We start from the raw sequence: 18,624 nt of genomic DNA on the forward strand, positions 1-18,624 counted from the left end.
CACATAAGGCAGATGAGAGTGATGTATTGATACGTGATGAATGATGATCACGATGATCACGCCGGTGGCGGAGGTGGTGGATATAATTATGAGTGATGATGGACATAATACTGATATTAATCACTCCCGAGGAAAAAAGGCGATGATTAAGAATTCAAAAGACGGGACAAAGAGAGAGAAAACCGTGGAAATTAGGAGGTGGGGAAAAAAAAAACGTGCACGGATTTTCGGGAGTGACGTTGTTTGAAAAGACAGAGCGAGAGAGAGAGTGGGGGAGAGAGAGAGAGGGAGAGAGGAGAGACGGCGCGATAACAGTGTTTGCCCTTCTTGGACTCAGTTTTGTGACCGGCTGACGGACGAAGAAACTTGAGGCAATCCCACCGACATCCTGAGGTAAATTCAAAAATGTCCTAGCCCAGATAATCCTGTCTTTGAAAGCACTGTTTCTGTTTTGTTTTTTTATTATTATCTCGGTCAGGTTGGCTGGAGATCAGACCCAGTTTTCCCCTCTGTTGGTATTTGGGAATTGCGTTTCTCCCCGTCTGCTATCAGGCGACACTGCTTGACATTCACCGTTTTTTAAAACTGAAATTACGGCACGTGACGCGTAAAATACCCACATATCGATCCGTGTTCCCTCTGTACTATTTCAGCGAAACAGATGGATGTGGTTAATTCTCGCGGCGGTCCGACTCCGCGCGTATTTCCGACACTCCGGAGGGTCTACTGGGTTTTAGTCGTTGTAAAAGTATATCCCTCGAATCTCAGTGGAAAATTTAAGGACGGACTGTTGTTGTAAAAATTATTATAGAGCTATCACATTCATAATGGCCGACAGTGAACGTGGAGTCCTAATTGGGAGCCTGTGGTCAGAGACTGAGGACTTGTCCAGTGTGCTTATATGTTGGGGAATTTCACAACATACTTACTGTTGTGCATACCGATTGATTATCTTATTGGTCGTTCTTTCATTGATTCAGTCGGGTGTCTATTCCTCTGATCACAGAACGAAGAGGATGCCACTTTCAATGCAAGCCGGACGGGCGCAGTGTTTTTACGCGTGCGAGCCGATTCCCAACAGACGGAGTGCACTGCTACTGACAGACTGTCACTATACGGAGCACCGACACCCCGCGGCAAATATTTTACCTGCGCGCCGTCCGTATGTGGAAATTTGTCTGCGGTTCAGCGCGTCCCTAATGAGGGTGATCGGCTGCGAGTCGCTTCAAAAACCCAGCTTAATTGCGTCCATTTATTACGCGACCCTATAAGTCGGTGATAATCAGTATTTGGCTTCATATCCACGGGTGTCTGGTGACGTGCCTGTGCCTTTGCAAAGTGTTCTGTTTTTGCACAACTCTAATATATGTATATATATATATATATATATAATATATATGTTCTCTCATTTGTGTGAGACCTTAAGCATCCTTTGCTCTACTGGGAAATACATTTGCTTAGATTTATGACCTGCCTTCTCAGGTTATATCGATTATGGCAGCCTACTGCCCTGCTTTATTTTTGTAAGAGCAAGAAAAGTGGGTCTGCCACGTCTATATATAATTTCTTCATGTTGTAGGGAGGAAAATCTCTGCCATGATGGCCCCCTGTTGAACATATACATAAAAACTAATGTGATACATGAATGACTCCCTCACACACACGCGCACACATGCACAAACACACATGATGGGTCTTAAGCGACTATAATGACTCTGATCAGTGCGAGACATGTTTATGTATGTGGAAAGCTCATGTATTATACATTGTTGTTGCACCGGGGTGTTTGGGTGCAATCAGCTCAATGTCTGTGAATACCATAGCTGCAAATGTGTTTATGTACATCTGTGATGAATGTGAATGCGTTTATCTTTGAGTGTACATTTGATCACGTGAGCACATTTGGGCATTTTTCCCTGGACCAGCTGTGATATTACATGGCTCTTCTGTGGGAAAAAATATGATTGCTTCTACAAATACTAGTCTCAATATCAATACCTTATCTTGTAATGTGGCTAAGATAAAGAACCCACTATGATTCCGTTATTAACTGTTCACACCAAATAGCCTTTGCACAGGTGGGGAGTAACAAGGGGAAAGGGGATGTAAAAGGAGGGCAGAGAAGGATGAGGAAGAGGGGGAGGCTAGGAGAAATCAATGGATTGGAGGGGGTTAGTATGGAGGAAGAGGGAGTGGATGAAATGTGAACAGGTAGAACATGAGGTGAGATTAGAGGGAAGAGTGGGAAACGAGTGGACGGTGGGTGGAAGATGGAGAAGAAGAGGGAGAGGGTGGTAACAGTGGAAAGAGACAGGTTGCATTGAGTCAGTGACTTATGCTGACGATAAAACTGCCTGAAGAAAAGAAAGAAAGAGAAAGGTGCTGTTGTTGTGACACGGGAGGGACACGGAAAATCCCATTAGCGGACATTACTGGGTGTTGTGGACACCAGCAGAGGAAGAAGAAAGGGTTGGTGTAGATGGTGAGTTACTGAGGAGGATGCAGGATGGCACAACTCAGAGAGACAGAAAAAGGCACAGAGGACTTATAAAAGGAGAGGAACAACAGCTGAGGAGGCTGCAGGAGAACGATATTTGAATTCAGGTCTCGAGTGAAGATTTTCTTTAACAATTCTCACCTGTCAATCTTACATAACCTTGTTGCCTCTCATGCCTGAAGTGGCTTGTAATGCTTTGCCAGCAAGACAGATCACTTACTAATACTGTCCCAGAGAGTCCGCTAGTCGTCTTTGTTTAAAGGCTCAATCAAAAGCGGTCAATAACATGCCCTCAAAGATGCAAACGTCCAAAAACGGTGATCACCAAGTCAAAGAGAGAAAGACGCCTTCGCATGGAGCCACACCCCCACTTCATGGAACACACACACACACAGAGGACATGAGAAATGATCAGTGAGCCTCTGTTTCCATTTGATTCCCTCCTAATGAGAATAGGAGAACCCCCGAGATGAGCACCCTTGGGGGCTTTTCTATTCCGAGAAAGTGTGTGGCAGTCGATGGACGCGTACCATTCATTAGCTGACAATTCAGTGAAATGAATCAGACAACATGGCCTCCCAGGGATCCTTGTGGAGAACAAGGAAATGAATGCTTAGTGTTCAAGACATGAACGTTCCCCAGGGCCCTCACGCAGAGAGGTAATGCAATTGCAGAATTCCTTTTTCCTTTCCGATTGTTATAAACGGAAAAGGGAACAAGGAGCTTCTAGGATCTAAGATCGCCTCAGATTCTGCTCGTGCTCTCTTCTCCTTGCTTTTTTGGGATTGGGGAAATGAGCTGTGTAAAACCTTCGGCAGAGTACTATTCCTCTGGTGTCAGTCTTTGAAAGGGGAAGTGAAACGTCTGCGACTCTGAAGTGACTTTGCCCAGAACTAAATCTCAACTATATCATCTCCAATTACCTACTCAAGGCAAGAGACTGGCGAGCCATTTTTCACCCATACGTGATGTTCCCTTTAAACTCCAGCTGGATGCGGAGGGCGAACAGTTCATTGCCTCGGTGCCCTTTGATGGTGATTGGGCATCAAAGGAGGGGAAAGACACATGGTTGCTGATGCAAACTTTTTAAGAATGGAAAAACGCCAATGGATTCACAGCAAGCATCTCTCAGGGAAAGTGTTGAATTTAGGTTCAACATCCTTCACGCTTTTCTCCGTCCTCCCCAGCCTCCCTCCTCCAATACTGTGATGTGTCCCCAGCGTTCCAAGACTGAGGTTAGAGCAGGACAGGCTGACCCCAGCTTTAGCAGTGCTGTGTCGAGACATGGAGTCAGTCTCTCCCCCGGTGGTGATGTGAGGAAGGGAGGGGAGAGAGACGGTCATTTAGAGGAAATGGCTATGCCTAGCAGTGCAGTCTTTTTCCTCACTATAGGCCTGTGGGATGGTGCTGCAGAGTCTGTCACGGTCTGATTGCTCCCAGATCAACACTGCTGTTTACTCGTGTGCACGTGACAATAGATATGCACGCACCTACTCAAGCAGTGGCGCACACCTTGCATAAGTTGTCAAATGAGCATAATTTCCAACCATATTTTATTGTGAACTTTAAAATTTTCCCCTTGTGCAAGCGTGGAGGTGCGTTGTCTGTCTGCTGCCAGCAGTGGGTCTGCGTTACCACCGGGCAGAACTGAATTTCTGAGCTCGATGTCAGATTGGTGGAGGCAACCCCCAGCTCGGTGGTGGATGGCTGTTTGAATGGGTGGGATGAAGGCGGACTCCCGTGAAAAAAGTACAGCAACTCGCTCCACTGGAGACATTATTATACAGAAAGACAGGAGGCTGCTCCAGGCTGTGTGTGGAGGCGTGTGTGTATATATGTGTGTGTGTAACTGTGTATTTACATTTATACCCCACTGTGCAGAAATGAGATAGAGAAAGGGCAAGGGAGTTGGACACTGACAGAAAGAGAAAGCCCGTATGACTGTTGGTTATAGGTGTGTGTGTGTGTGTCAGTGTGTGTGTTGGTTATAGACCTGCTGCCACTGGCTGAAGTATTGGAGTTGTGAGCTAAAAAGAATCCTTTCTCTAGTTATTTCAGATGGAAATTTCAATTTGAGCCAAAATGAAATATGATACTGGGCATTTTCTTACATATTTTTTTTCTAAATCTATTTGGAACGGCTTCAGTTTTTTCACGCAGGTGCACAGATGTTAAATAAGCATGCCAAAGAAAAAAATGGTGGTAATAGTAAGACTCCCAGAGTCCCTGACGTTGGATTAAATTGGGAGAAAGAAACTAGACAAATCCAGTATATATGACTTATTTATTTATTTCTGGCTACTTGTTAAACCATACATGTCTTGTTTTCTGTTTCTCCCACAGTTTCTCTGAACGTTCAGTGAGTTATATGTAATGAATAATGTATGTTTTCTATGTACAACACCAGTGTGGCTAATTTTCAACAGTCAGTTGGTGTGTTAACTTTATTAATAGTCTGTCTGCCACCAGAAGTCTTTGGGAAAATGGTAATTTGGGTGAACATGTCCTTTAAATATCCCAGGGGGAGAGTGCCACGGTGGATTTGAGCTGAAAAAGCCCCCCAACTTGTGTAAAGCCTAAAGTCCCATGATGCAACAGTATGCTAAATAATTTAACAACTATCAGCCCACATCTGTCCTATAAGTCAGTTTTTCGCTTATATATCATTAATTATACTTGGAATGACTAAAATTATCTTGATTTGCTATGATAATTTCTTCAACTACAGCAAACATATTGTGCCACAAAATGCGTTTGCATTATTACCAGGCTTCCTTATGCCGTGTTTTCATACTTAAATGATCGAGAGGTCACAGAAGCTACCTTAGGTATCCACCTTTATAACAGTAAACTATACTACTGCAAATCCCGACTATAAATTTAAAGAAAAAGAAGAGAACAGTAATCTTTGCAAAAAACAATTAAGTCTAGTGAACAGACTTTTCTAGAATGAGACTGTTGAACAACTAGACGGAAAATTATGATTCTGTGTATGACAGCTCACCTGTCTGAGGTTGGGGAAAATTACAGATTTTGATTTATCGTTAGGTCCTGAACACTCTTTGTGTGTGAGGAATATTAAAAGCTGTGAGTATTATTGCTGTTGTGCCACATTTGTAAATTTGGTAACTTTCTTGCTCTGAGCACACTCATATGGACTCTGTAACTCTAAAGTGCAGCATTGTAGGCTATTTAATAAGCTCAGAGGAAAGACTCCTACAAACAGCTAGAAGCAAGAACTGCAACCTCAGAATGTTTGTGGAAGCAGGATTAAGTCTTCGTAGTTGGTACCTCTCATTCATAACCTCTTACAGGCTTGCTTCTGTGCTTCTGGCAACTCCAGCTCTCTGTTGGGTTTATGTACCGACGATAGTGCTGTAATGTGGAAAATGCTAATACTCAAACTTTGCCCAGGTACGGAAAAAGTCTGTTTAGACAAGACAGCTTTTTTTTCCCATTTAAAAATAAAAGGCTTTATTTTATTTAGTGTGATTATTTTGAGCACTGTGAGAGCATACGTCAGGAAAATTACTGTGCACATAAGATTCTTTTAAATCACGAGTCACGGCGCTGGGAGGTCTTAGGTGTACAAGTGAGGAACAGATCAAAGAACAGCCATATCAGTCACACAGCCCAGCTTGCATTACTTCCGTGTACAAGGATAATGAGGGTGGAATCCATGAGGGGGATCAAATCTCACTGAGCTGCACTGAAATGAAAGAGGAAACAATTAGTGCTTTAGCACATGGAATCTGAAATCAGGAAATTGAACATTAAATTAGAGTCTCTCTATTTAGACATCACATTGAAGTGATTAGTTTTAAAGCATGTGACTGAATAGCGGTTTTCAATTTTACAGCTTTCCCTGGATTTCCATTTGCGTGTCCTTATTTCTCACGCCATAAGTCATAAGCACATATGAAATTGAAGGCACTAACTCAAGCTACTTAAATAATTTCACCATGGTTTAACACAATTTAGAAAGACTTTAATAAGCCTTGCAACAAAAGGTGCCAATGACTGTAACCGTCGCTTTGGAATTAAATTTATCATACTCTGAAAATTAACTATTTTTCTCGACAGTTGCTTTTGAATTGGGGGAAAAACTGCTTCCACAGGAGGTAGCTCATTTTTTGTGTGTGCGTGTGTTATTGTGCTATTTATCACTTCTGTGTTTGGGCTCATCTTTATCAAGGCTGCCAGTAATTCTGGTATAAAATGCTGTGCGTGCCTGAGGTAGGAGTGACTGTGTAGGTGTCTGCTCGGGCTGGTGGTAATGTGCATCTGCATGGCTGCGTGGTATCACAACAGCTGCAGACGTGTGTGTGTGTGTTCGGGGGGGGCCACGACAGAATGAAACCTACAGCATAAGCAGCCACCCCTGACATAGAAGTCCTGTAGGAATTGAGCAAATCCTATTGTAAATTTGCCTACTCCATGAAGATAATTGGCTTATTCCTGTGTTAAATAGCCGGTCCTACAGGACACTGACTGGGCTTAGCATGCTCCATGTAGACAGTGTGTCTGTTCCTCTGCTTCTTAGGGACTTAGAGGCACATTACATACTGAATTACTGTATGACAATGATGAACTGATAGCTGCCGTGCACAGCCCAGAGCTGCTATGCAGGGACAGACACGAACAAGAGTCTGCAAGGGCACAGGTTCCATTCCTATGGGGTGCTCCTTTTTGAAAAAAGCCTATATGGCTCCAGCTGCTTGATCTATGAAAGGCAGTTACACAGACAGGCTAGTTTAGGAACAATATGCACATCCAAGACTTCAGAGCTACATTTTCCTACATCTTGCAAAGCTCCCAATTTCTGGTTTTCATGCTCAAGTCTAACAGTTTCAGGCTTCTGTTGAGCTTGGATGTGGAGAAAGTGTTGCGTAGCCTTACCTAAATCATTATCCACACATCAAACACCATCTGGCTTTCACTCCCTTACTTTGAAGATTCCTTCCTCATCAGCCCTTTGCCTAAAGCAGACACAACAGATAAATGTGTGTGTGTTTGTGTGTGAGCATGCATGCATATATGCAGACGAGCTTACATGTGGCTTTTTCATGCTTGTTTTAACCTCGTAGCTGCTCAGTAACTCTGTAGCAGAGGTTGTCTCTCTGTTTCTTGGCCTCTGGGCTGCTGCTTAGTGATGAACCCAGCCCCAGCTGATCTAGCAGCTCAGAAGTGGTGGTGGGGGGAGAGAAAAGCACCAAAATGCTCAAATGAGAAAATGAGAGATTCAGAGATGGATGAATTGTCAGCGGATGTGCAGCTGTTCAGGCTCGCACGTGTGTATTTGGAAAGCTAGAGAGCTAGCTCGCGCAATTCTGGGACATGACCGAAAACTGTCTAGTTAGAGTGCATCAGGAAATGGATGAAAAGGAGAATTCCCTTCACGTGGTGAGAGGAAAGAGCCAGAGCTCGAAATGCTTCATCCGTGTGTGTCCTGATAGCTGCTAAGTTGAACAAAGGCAGCAACAATGCTATATTTCCAAACTAGTGTGTCTGTGTGAAAACATGTCGGACATGCTGTGAAGTGAAATGGTTTAAAGCATCTTTTAAAGATTGACTGATGATATTGAGCAGATGAAATGGCAGCACCTTGGGGAGGGATTTTTGAAGCTAAAAATACAGAGGTAAAGGAAATATGCAGTCATGGTTATCTCTGTGTCAAATTGCACTGATAGATACCATAATATGGCGTTTTTTTTGGCTAGGTGTGATGTACTCCATCCTGTTCCATGTCAGCGTAATCTGCCATCTCTGACTGTGTAACGGATCGAGACCGAGTGTATCCTGGCATGCGTGCGCGTGCATTCGGGTGCGCGTGCATCCGTGCGCTTTCCAGCCCTCTAGGAAGGCGTGGAGTGGGCCGTAGAGCATGAGGGTCATCAGTAGTGTAATTAATGTAGTGCAGTTCAGTTGTCATGCGTGATATTTCAGGGCTCCGATCTACTTGAGAAGGCTTTTTGATGAATGGCCAATTAGAAGCAGACTCCTCATGCCTGGTGGCTGACTGATCTCTTTTTAATGGCACTCCTTTTTCTTTGATAAAACACAAAATGAATCATCGATACCCTGGCCCGGAGGAGCACCAAGCTCCGCGTTTAATTGTAATTGGGTCGAGACTGTGCCTGTGTATGTGTCTCTGCAAAGAGTGCGGCAGAGCACTTTTGCGGTAATGGCGGTCAGCCCCAGTCATACTCTGATGCACATGGCTGCTTTTCCGAAACATTATATGTAATTTTCTGGGTTTGTGTGTTTGTCTTTATTCCTCTATCCACATCATCTTTGTTGATCTATTAGAAAATTATTTCGGCAGCCCAGCTGTGGGCACGCTTGCAAACCCTCCCCCCAAAACACTAATTGAGTCTCATTGTTGCTGATTTTTTTTGAGTCTGACTGCTATTAAAGAACTCTTTAATCAGACAAGTTTTGCTTCCAAAAAAATAAAATAAAATCCATGCTTAAACTTTGTTGCTCTGTTTTTGATGCTCTAATCAAAAAGTCCAATTTTATATGCATAATTAATGCTACAGAAAAAGAAAGACGAGAGAGAAAACCAGCCTTAAAACATCCAAAGAAATACAAAGTCTCTTTTCTTCTTTGTTTGCCAGTTCCTCAGGAGATGGCCACGATGTATTTGCCATTTCCTCAGAGGGGGTGATGCGGTTGGGAGAGGCGGTTGTTTGAACTGAAGCTGTGAAAACACACCGTGTAACAGTCTGAGCAAGCAGCTAGCGTCTCAAACCAAAGAGCCCACCGGGAGCTTTTCGACCACCCAACGGGCATTAAAGGTCTTTGCTACCCCTTTTATTTTTATGTTTCCCTGGGTCTCAGCAGCTGGAGATTTCTTCGCTTCCTCAAGCAAACAGAAGAGGTTCACAATGGGGTGATTAGTGCTGTCAAAATGCCATCCTCTGCTGATGTTGGGGGGACTGGGATAATAATCTTGTGATTCCCCGCCTGAGACTGCTGGAACACGTCGCTCATACCCGTCTGCCTGCAAATGGCACATACATTACGCGCCCTCGGGAGTCTCGGGCTCGGACGAACTTTCTTCAGCCTCGTACCTCAGCTCCACTACCACCACAATGTGACGTGGCTTCAAGCTGAAATTGCGAAGCGGACCTTTCACACTCTGTCACAAAGGAAGCTTGCTTGGCAGGTAGGCACTTGGGGAGATACAGAGGGAATCTTATTTTGTGGATTTAGACTTCATATACATCTTTATCATCTCCCCGACCTTGAGTTGCTGTGCTGTTCAGCGGCGACCCCAATTTTGTCAGGAACCTTGAATGGTGATGCGCGCAGTCTCTCGGGCACACGGGCAATCGAGTCAACAAAAAAGGGATTTTTTTCCCCCTTTAGAGTTTAGTGTGTGGTGTGGCGGCATGTGTGTCAGGGAGAGGGTGCGCATCTATGTACGTGCGCTGACTCAGTAATCTTTCTTGCCTGCTGCCTGGAACCGTCAGCATCTTTCCTCCAAACAAAGTTTTCTGACTGTGCCTCTGCCAGATTTAAACTGTGTAGAACATTAGTGTAACAGCCCACGCTCTTAGAATACAGATTTGTTCTTGAGTGCACGCCAAATGGCCTCTATATTTTATGAGCCTCCTCTACTAACATACCATCTTGAGACTAATTATCATGGTCGTACTCAAACACAAAGCTCGTTTATTATTGCATTGACATCACATTTGTTTTGGCTTGGCCTACATGGCAGGGACTTCACAGCACTACAATGCTGGAATCATGTTTTGAGCTTGACAGAGCACGCTTTGGATGGAGAATCTGTTCTACCGTGCGTTGTACAAGGTGTTAGGCAGAAAGGTTGTTTGTTCTTTACAATCTTGTCATTTGTCTCTCTTCAAGTGGACTGTATTTTTTTTCCTGTTCCTTTTTTTCCTCTTCACATGGGAGTCACACTCAGTTCTTGGAAGGCTGGCTTCTGTCCTAGAAATGCCTTGGTACTTTTTTTTATTATCATAATACTTTTTCCCCCAGCATAGTGTATCTGTACACTGATTCCAGCTATTTTTACACACACTGCAAGACTATTAATAAAAGTCTGAGTAATGCCGGTCTGAAAAATGGAAATGGTACATGAAAGAGGAAGTGGCAAATTAAAGGAGTTTTCAGTAAATGACGTATAATAGATTTATTATGACATTTTTTTTGCATGTTTTTGTAATTCTGTTGTGTACTTATAATAAAATACTGCAGTGATCCCATTAGGGAGTATCACAAAGGATTTTACCAAGCTACCACAGCTATTTAACACACCAATTTATCCCTTTCCAGGATCACGAGGCCAACAGATTCTATCCCAGCGCGCACTGGGCAGAAGGAAGGAAATATCCTGGGCAGGTTGCCAGTGTTATTGCATGATGAGCACAGACACAGACAACAGATAGACATGGGAAAAACACATTTGAACTATGGGTTTGAACTATGAAACACTGAAAATCAAATTTAAATTTAATTTCTTGGAATTTCACATAATAAAAGTACAGAATATAGATAACAATGGATAAAGACAGCTAAAAAGAGAAAGACAGAGTGTGAAATATCTGCACAACTGCATCACAGCCCCAGCTAATCTATGGTAAACCCACACAGGTGTATTTACTTAAGTGGTTTATTAGACATGGCACCACTCCAGTCCTTAACAGAAGCCTCCTTCCAGACCTCAAAGCACGTTTGCTGTTGTACTCAGCACTAGTTCCACAATTGTGTAGAACATGTACATGACTATTCTATTCTAGTTTACTAACGTAAGACGAGGGGCATGTTTTCTAGTTAACTAGCCAGCTAGCTATCTAAGTAGGTGTAGGAATCTTTTTTTTGTTAGCTACTCCATGTAGCTGGATGGACATAGTCACAGTGACATCACCTGTTGTAAGTAAGTTTAAATTTGAAGCCTTAAGCAGAGTGTTTTCAGTGTTCCTGGACGTAGTGATCGAGGGGCAAATCTGTGGACCTAAGTACACAGACTGAGAACAGCGTGCTGCTGTCAAGTCATTTTATTCAGTGTCAGTGTGAAATTAAGGATGAGGAGGGTGTGGGTCTGATTGTGAAACCACACAGTTCTAATTTACAACTCGTTAGCCTATGAGTGTGCAGATTCATACCAAATATCTCACAATTCCATATTGAAACATGATTTACAAAACAGACGTCATTTTTTAATTCAGTATGCACGGTGGCCATTAGAGGTCAAACACTTGAAAAGGTTGCAGTGTTTTACCTCTCAGGGCCTTGAATATGACCCAAAATGTGTGACTCGTCACATAAACTTAGTAGGAAAATGTCCATGGACAGGTCTGTAAGTTCATCTCCTTCAGTAGTGAAAACCCTTGAATTTTCTTCAGTCTGCCTTTGATCTTGTTCAGTCCTGCTTAACTCAACTGAAGTTGGTTTTAAGTCCAGACACATCTAAGTTCATGTTATTATCATATGGGACAGAGTTGTTGTCTTCGCTTCCTAAGATCAAAACCATTCAATGGGCTGAAATTGAAATGTTACATCTTATAAGCCACAATTTTTAGGTACCTAGGTAGCATCTAGTTTCCAGGTATCATTATAGATCACAATTTGTCATTTGAAGCTCACATTGAAAGGCCTGTGTCCAAGCTGAAAGTTCAAATAGATTTGTTTTTTTTTTTTTAGGACTAAATCCTGTTTTTCTCTCCAAGTGAGGAAGAACTTAATCTTTTTTAATGGTGCCCATCATTGTACTTTGCATTTTATGGTTGGCTTTGGACATCGTGTACATCACTGTTCTCTGTATGTTGCTGCTGAGTGGCTGTCTCTGGATATCCACAGACTTTTCCATTGGTTTGTTTTTATCTATAAATCTATGCTTGGTCGGTTCCTTCTTATCTGTGTGTATGTGTGTAAAAACTGCAGCCAGTATAGCCTACGCTCTCACAATATTATACAAATGTTTGTCCCCAGAGTCAGAACCGAATTAGGAAAAAAAAAAGGCTCTTAAATACGCTGCCCCTGTTTCCTGGAATAATCTCCAGCAGGCGCTGAAACTGTCAGAACTGGTGATGAAGTGGGAGTGGAAGTCCATTTTAAAAGAGCGAGAGAATAGCTCTTTTGGTCAGTGTGACTGCTTTTAATATCACGCTGTTATTGCATATGATTCACATGTTTGTGTTCGCTTGTCTGTACTGGATACGAACTGTATTTGTTTCTTTACTTCTTATATTGCTATGTGTTGTATTTTTTTCTTCTTAGCCAGGTCTTAGACAGGTCTGTCTTGAAAAGAGATTTTAATCTCAATGAGACTTTTAGCTAGATAAATAAGGGCTATAAAGTATTTTCCCGTCGACGTGCACACGACAGCAAGTCTTATTTTGAATCACCATCTAGTAGCCTTAATGCACGTTTTTAGGCACTTTCACACTTGTTTTATAGTGTCTATGTCAGTAAACGTACTGCAGCTATAAGGCACTACGTCCATCTTATATGCTTTCTGTGTTTTCTGCATTTGTAAAAATGAACGACATTTAAATAGCTGAAAAAATAGCTTTATCCAACATAAATGCGCCGAATGAATAAAGTCAAACAAAATGGTAAATCAGTTCTCATTTCCATGCTAACAGTCTCCCCTAACCAAAAATATCTGATATTCATATTTGATTCAGTTGTTCTGCTTGCAGGTCTCATCCCCCCCTGTTACGCCTTAGAGCTCGACGGGGGGAGACAGTTGAGTTTGCTCTCCTCAAAGCCCAGTCCGACTCCCATAACTCCCAGTAAAAACACCTGCGTGGGTCTGTTAAAGCCACTGCTGTTGTGCAAAAACAGCTGAATATCATCGTTATTATTCAACGCCACATCAGCTGAGTTAAAACTTAATGTACAGTGACAGATCGATTTCTGGCAGCAGAGGTTGACTGCATATTGCCACATGCTAGATGGTGATAATATATTTCATCTTGTTGCAAAGGTCACACAATGCAAATCACGTTTAAGAATATTCTTAAATGATGGCTTTGAATTGCAATTAGCGAAGCATCCAGACGTATACATTTTTTTTTTTGCTGTTGTTGTTGTTGTTGTTGAAAAGGCCTCCACAGTGCAGCCATTTTTCTGGAGAACTGCATCCCCTCTCTTTAAAACCATGAGTGACACATCATTTAAAAGCCTGCAGCAAACAGAAAATGACATATAGCATTACAGGGGCAGATTGTTCCTATAGCCGCTTGGCATATATCCTTATCCTTGGGTAAATAAGCCACAGATGCATCCAAACACCTATGATAACATGTTAGCACGCTCTCAGCGACTGAGCTTTTTGCTCACCTGTTGGCAGCCATGTATGTTGTGGTGTTTTGTTTTGTTTTTTTGTGTGGAAGCATGCACTCTGCCTCGTGTCCACGTGTTTGTCATCTATGATCACAGGCTGTGAAGATGACTACACTGCCAACGTTCATCTGACTCCCACAAACTGACTCATAAATTTTATGGCTATTTATGTCTTAACACTTTGCAGATGGAAGTGTTTTGTTCTTGATCGGGCCAGTTTGAAATGCGTATGAACACCTAATAATAATTTTTCTCTGCATAATAAGACCCCCACCACCACCACCACCCAATATCGGATTTAATACACTGCATCGGCTCCGCTCTTCTGCTTCTCGACTGTGCTTCATGCATTTGGAGTATGTCGGGCTGACATGTTTTCAGTTGTTCATCTGTTCCTGCAACATACACACTAACATATTCCACTGTTCTACTTTTGTCACTCTCTCTTTATGTGCGCCTGCACAAATATGCTGTGACACATGGCAATATGGCAAATGTCAGCAAAGACAAAAGGGGCGTATGATCAGTTAGTCCCGCGATCTGTAGGTGCACACGCAAATATACGAACCAAGCCTGAAGTGTATGTACTTGTGCATGGGGGGGACAGCTGGAAATAAAGCAAGTGTGTAGGGATTGCGTGGGTGTTCTGGTGCGGCACATCTGGGTAGAGCGACACGAGGGGTCCTGACAGATATGGGCTGAGTGAGAGCCTGTTCCTGTTGTGCTCTGTCATGCTGAGCCTCCTTCCACATGCCTGCCTTTTCCCCCTCTGTCTGCCTGATGCTTCTGTTAGCTGTTAGGTAACCTGATGCCAGTGTGTGTGTCCGTATACATGCAATGATACTGGCCTGTGATTAAAAGCGGAAGCGTCGGTGCGGCCACGGAATTGCGTGTGACGTTACATTGGGAAACGTGAAAGATGGAGGATGTGAGATTAAAAGGACACAGCAGAAGGAGAAGAAAGTGCTGCTTTATGCCTCTGCATGTGTAAGGGACAGAAAGTTCAGATGATGAATGAGAGCTTCAGCAACATCAGAACAGTGTGACCATGACAATGAAGGCATCAGGAAGCGCATGTGATCTCCATTTTTTCTTTCTGAATTATATTTCTCACTTTCTTTTAGTACCATTTACCTCAAGGTTAGCTCTTAGGTTTGAACATTTGTGTTTTTGGATCAGACATTTTTTGGACTTGCATAGTTTGTGTGTGTGTGTGTGTGTGTGTGTGTGTGTGTGTGTGTGTGTGTGTGTGTGTGTGTGTGTGTGTGTGTGTGTGTGTGTGCATGGGCTCCCACTGGGGTTTGTATTTCAGTCAGTCAAGCCTGACAGATAACAGCCCGCCGTGCTCGTCACATCAATTATTGAGGGGACGGGAAATTGATCGGCTCTAACGGTGAATGTTACCGTGCCTTCCTCAGTGCTTCAGTGCTCCTCTCACTGCCTCCTGTGTCATTTGCCCTCACTTCTTGCTGCGGGACTCCCTGCCTCCCTTGTTTTCAGTCATCCTGTTACCATTGCCTGTCTTCTAGCTTTCGTATCTCAACCTCTGAGCCTGCCCCGCTTCCCTCATAGCTTTCTCACCCTTATTTAAATTTATCCCCCTTTTTCAGGCCTGCTTTTCTCGGCCCCAGTTTTCCAAGCCAAACTTTACAGATGCAGACCTCCGCGCCCTCTCGGTTTCTCAATTGCCAACATAACTCGACTTTGAGTTTTTTGGCAAGCTCTTCTGTGTTGAAGTTGTTGTTCTGCAGTGTATCAACACACCCGATTCCTCTTCTCCCACAGACTCTATAAGCTCTTTTCAGTCTTCGCCTCCCTGCTCTCTCTCCTTATCCCTCCTCTCGCCTCATCAGCTGGAAATCACGACTCCGGCTCACCTTTGATCGCTCTCCCTGGGAACTCTTCATCGCACAAAGTCAAGTGTTTTATCTTTGTTGTGTGACAATTCAGCTCTGCAAAGACCATGCGCCGCCAGCCAACACGGCTTTTTTGCGCCCCCGAATATGCGGTGCGGAGAAGAAGAAAGCCTAATTTGAGCTCAATTCATCATGGCAAGATTGCCCTGCATTTATTGATAATTGCTTTTTTCCGTTTAAAGGGATGGCGTTTAAACCATCAGTCGTGTAAACATGAGAGATGCAGCTGTTGCCGCAATTAACTTCTCACTTTCCCTAATGAAAGGATTAATCCGCCAGCAAATCTCTCGGCTTCCTTTCAAATGCCAAGCCCCCATTCAGCTTGCTGCCAGTGGAAGAAAGGCGGCCCGCGTAGAATAAAATGGGACTATCTATAACCAGAGCCAAAAGTCACATTCATCGGCTCAGCCTGGTGTCACATCATCAGGGCCCCTTTACTGCGGTGGAACAAGAGAGACCCTTAACCAACTGCTGTTTGATGATTTCCTGAGCGCAGCCTTTGCAATCGCCTGTTTTTGCAGGCAGGCCTCTCCACAGTACCACTCCCGACCACCTTTTCTTCCTCGTCGAGCGTGAGCTCCGATCCTTACGCTCAGCTGCCCGAAAACACAGCATCACCTCTTGTCACAATCCTTCAAAATGGACAAGACTGAGTGCTGTACTTTCTGCAGACAGTTGAAAGTCAGGAAGCGAATAACTGTCTCCTGTTGGAATAAGACATGTCTGGGTAGCCAGTGGTGAATGACAGCCTGTTAAGAATGGAGCTGAGCTTAGGCTAAATCTTTGAAGCCATTGATCAGATGTATTGATCTTTTTTTTTTCTTTGCAGCACAGTGACAGGGGGAGAGGTGTGGAGATGACCAGACAGATCAAATCCATGACAAATGCCAATCATCCTCCCTTTTCTGGTCTGCCCATTGATCAGAAACAGCAAGCTGTCATTTTCAACATTTATTAATGCTCGGCTGGATGATTGTCTGTCTCAGTTTGTTTAAGCTTATTCAATATTGGCTCGTTACACATAAACTGCGAGTACATGAGCTACATGGAAGTGAAGCATTTTAATAGCATTTACTGCAAGTTGAGGCAGCGAACTTAGTAATGCTTTTATTACCTGTTTACTTGATTATCTGGCTTATTCATCAGCATGTGAATGTATTTATGCGCGCAAAAAATCGAAAGATGCAGTTTAAATGGCCCACCTATACAGATAAGCGTTCAGTGATGTGTTTGACTTTTGAATTCTTGCTAAAAGGATGTATCTGCTAAAGCAAAATGCCCGTAGCTGTCCCTTTTAACTTCTACTCCAAAAACAAACTCCAAATCACCTTTGAAGTTGACCGTGACTCATCTTGTCAGGTGGTCTTTGTCTCGTTCTTTAGTTTGCTCTGGTATTGACCTTGAGCTTTCACAGCAGTCTTTCAAATCAAACTCTGGTGCCCAATTAGTGAGGTTTTAAAGCACTTTGAGTTGTTTGTCGATAGTCGATGAACAGTCCATTTACCAATTTCCACCTGGGCTGGCGTGAAAGTTGTCAGTCAAACTTTGGTGCAGACTCAACAATTGGACCAACGCTCCTCGGTGAACTGCAGCAGCTTGTTTACATCAAGAAGATAAAATTGCATAGGACTGTGAGCGCATATGCACTTTCAACAAGTACTATTGGATGAGCTCTTGCCTGCTTTATTCCAGAGACTGCATCTGCCTTCTTCAGCTCAACCTCCAAATACAGACTTGACTAATAATGCTTATAATCAGTTGTTTGTCTGTGAGCTCTTTGTGACCATCAGAGTACATAAATAGCTCTTGGCTTGTTTGTAATAAGTATGTGTGAACACAATCTGCGCTATCTAAAAGGCAATAATGTAACAGTTTTTCTTCTCCCTGTTACAGACTAAAAGAACTTGACTACAGTTGTCCGAGTGGACTTTGTTCATGTAGCTTCCAACAGAGAGTGACTGACAAGCAACTGGAACACGAGTCGGTCTTAAAGGTGTCTCTCCTCTATGCTACTAATATAACCTTAGTGAACCTCATTTATGTGCCTTCAACCGACTCCATATACTTTGTTATTAGTGTATTGATTGTTTGTGAGAGCTCTGGCTAAAGCAAGCGTTATTGGTCAGACCTCAAAGGCTCGCTGTTAAGTGGCTGGTCTTTTGTTTAAATAATCGTCTCTGCGGCGGTGAACCCACGACAGTTTAATTTCATTATTCTGTCTCGCTTGTTTTGCTGTTTTGGGAAGAGTAGACTCTTTTCTCCATTTCTGTTCTATTTGCATACATCGTGGAAACAGTCTGTGTAATGTGTGCCATTTACCGGAGTAAGTAATACAGGTTACAGCCCTAAGACTGTGTTTGTACAAAGGCAGCTAAAGAGGGAGACAAAGAGTTTTTATTTACTCTGTGTCTCGTCTATGGCTTGTTCCGCTTGAGCTAAATGAAGTGATATTTGAAGGGGGATTAAGTATCAGCTGGCATACAGATTCATAAACAGCTATTGTCTTGATCCCCGGCTCACGGATTCCTTTATCTTTGTTAGTGTCTCCGTATCGCTACCTATTTCGCCCACAATCCCTCCATCTGGTATAATCTCAATCTCAATCTTCCCTCTGACCACAGCAGTGGCCAACTCATTTTAAAAGCCAAGATTACACAACTGCCCTTCTCCGTATCTTAACCTCTTCATCTCTCACTCTCTAGCTCTCTCTTCACTAATCCAAGGATCTTATCTCCCAGCTTTGACTGTCTCCCAACTGTCTATTTCTTTCTTTTGCTCTCTTGTCTCTCTCTTTCTCCTTTGCTCCCCACCTCTGCTTCCTCGACTTTGCCTTTGTGCTCTCTGCACCACCCTGTCTCTGCTCTAACCCTCTTTTCACATTTAAGGCTT

General features: G+C 43.2%; 1 protein-coding gene across 2 annotated transcripts in view; it reads left to right on the forward strand.

Annotated features, from left to right (window-relative positions):
• The first annotated feature begins 272 nt into the window (after positions 1-272).
• Positions 273-18,624, forward strand: part of cdh24b (cadherin 24, type 2b) — a 155,872-nt gene continuing 137,520 nt past the window's right edge. For both annotated transcript variants that reach the window (XM_086270602.1, XM_086270603.1), the window contains exon 1: positions 273-393. The gene's annotated coding sequence lies outside the window, so the exon portion shown is untranslated. The remainder of the gene's footprint in view (positions 394-18,624) is intronic.

The sequence above is a fragment of the Aulonocara sp. 'chitande type north' Nkhata Bay genome, linkage group LG18 (assembly GCF_057382095.1).
Source record: "Aulonocara sp. 'chitande type north' Nkhata Bay isolate Kocher_YH1m ecotype deep benthic linkage group LG18, A_spYH_male_GT1.1, whole genome shotgun sequence".
In the NCBI taxonomy this organism is placed as follows: Eukaryota; Metazoa; Chordata; class Actinopteri; order Cichliformes; family Cichlidae; genus Aulonocara; species Aulonocara sp. 'chitande type north' Nkhata Bay.